This window comes from Cinclus cinclus, unplaced genomic scaffold (genome assembly GCF_963662255.1).
Source record: "Cinclus cinclus unplaced genomic scaffold, bCinCin1.1 SCAFFOLD_40, whole genome shotgun sequence".
Lineage (NCBI taxonomy): Eukaryota > Metazoa > Chordata > Aves > Passeriformes > Cinclidae > Cinclus > Cinclus cinclus.
The window spans coordinates 1,911,905-1,913,534 of NW_026912243.1; positions in this window are offsets into that span (position 1 = coordinate 1,911,905).

Here is a 1,630-nt window from a genome sequence, read left to right on the forward strand (position 1 = left end):
ACACTGGCATTGCACATGGGAAGAGCATTGACAGCCAAATGCTCCTTCCTCCAACTGACAGCGATCCTGCGGGATCACTCAGGGCTCTAGAAGGGAGCAGGGCAGGGTTTCCAGAACCCTTCAAGCCTGAGATTAACTACTTAAGGGAGTGGCACCTGAGTGAGCTCTTGCCACGCTGAGAACGATTTTTCAGTTAGGAAAGGGATGCAGAGAATCTGCCTCTAGTAAATCTCAGATGACTGAAACTCTCATCCATCCAGGACTGTGGAATGACATACCCAGCCTGCTCACCTAGAAGGGAGCACAGATGAGTACCATTTCCATGCTGTGTTGGGATCTTCTTCCCCCTTAGGGAACTGGGCACTTCAAGGGCTTTGGGTAACGCTGTGGAAGCCAGATGTCAATGGACATGGCCAAAGCTGCTGAGGGGCCTGCGGAGCTCTGCGCTGGCTCTGGTCACTCTCCACACTCTCTCCATGCCCGTGGAGGGCAATAGGCCAACTGAGAAAGAGGCAGCTCCTCTCCTCTGGAGGGAATGTGATTAAGCACTAACCTCCCTCATGGTGGTGAGGAAAAGTTCCTCCCAACATGCCTCCCTGCTCTAGGCAGATTGTTTGTACCCCATTGGTCCTTCCCCCTTTTGCTCTGCCCCTGTGCCCTCTGTTGATTTGCGTGTTGCTCTACCCTGCCCGCTAGCCTTCCCATCTAAACCAGCCTCCCTCAGTCCATTGGAGCCAGCTCATCCCTGGTACCCTCCATGGAAGTAAACCAATAAACTTCTCCTTGGAACACTGCACGGGGCTCCCGTCCCTCTCTCCAGTGTTGACCAAAGTGGACTCACAAAAGACCAAAATCACTTTGCCCGGTAGTGTAGACGTGCCTGTGTCACCAGGTCGTCCTTCTCAGGATGCTTCTTCCCTGGAAGGTCGCAGCACTCTCCCAGTGTGCTCTGCTGTGACACATGTCCTGTGCAACATCCCTGGAGGGCCACTTGCAGCACCCAGGGTCCCTGTGGGCTCTCTCCCTCCCACAGAGGAAAGCGTTCCTAAAGCCCACGGAAAACCATCCCCAACACTTCCTGGGGAGAAGGGAGTGCTGTCCTGGGAACGTAGCTGGTTCCATCAGTGAAACAAGTTTCTGCATCAGCTAAAGGGGGTGTCCTTCACATCAGGGCGGCTGCAGAAGGTGGCTTTGATATTTTCCAGGCATTCATGGTGTACTGGCTCCTCTTGATTTCCACTAAGGAAGGAAGCTGGGTTGATGTCAGTCACAATTATCTCTACATTGCTTTCTTCTACCATGATGGCTTGGTATTTTGAGCCTTTGTGGGGAGAGCCAGTTCGCACCCTTTACTTCCAGGACTGCAGACACTGTTTGAGACACCAATACAGTCATTTTCTGGCCCAAAGTGAGTTTGTGTGCCTCTTGAATATTCAGCACCACTGCTGCAATGGCTCTGAGGCATCCCGGCCATCCCTTGGCTGCTGTGTCTAGTTGCCTGGAGAAGTAAGCAACTGCTCTCCAGTACGGACTCAGCTCCTGGGCCAATATCCCCAGGGTAACTCCCTGCTTCTCATGGGAAAACAGAAAGAATGGTTTACTCCCATCTGGGAGTCCCAGAGCCAGAGCT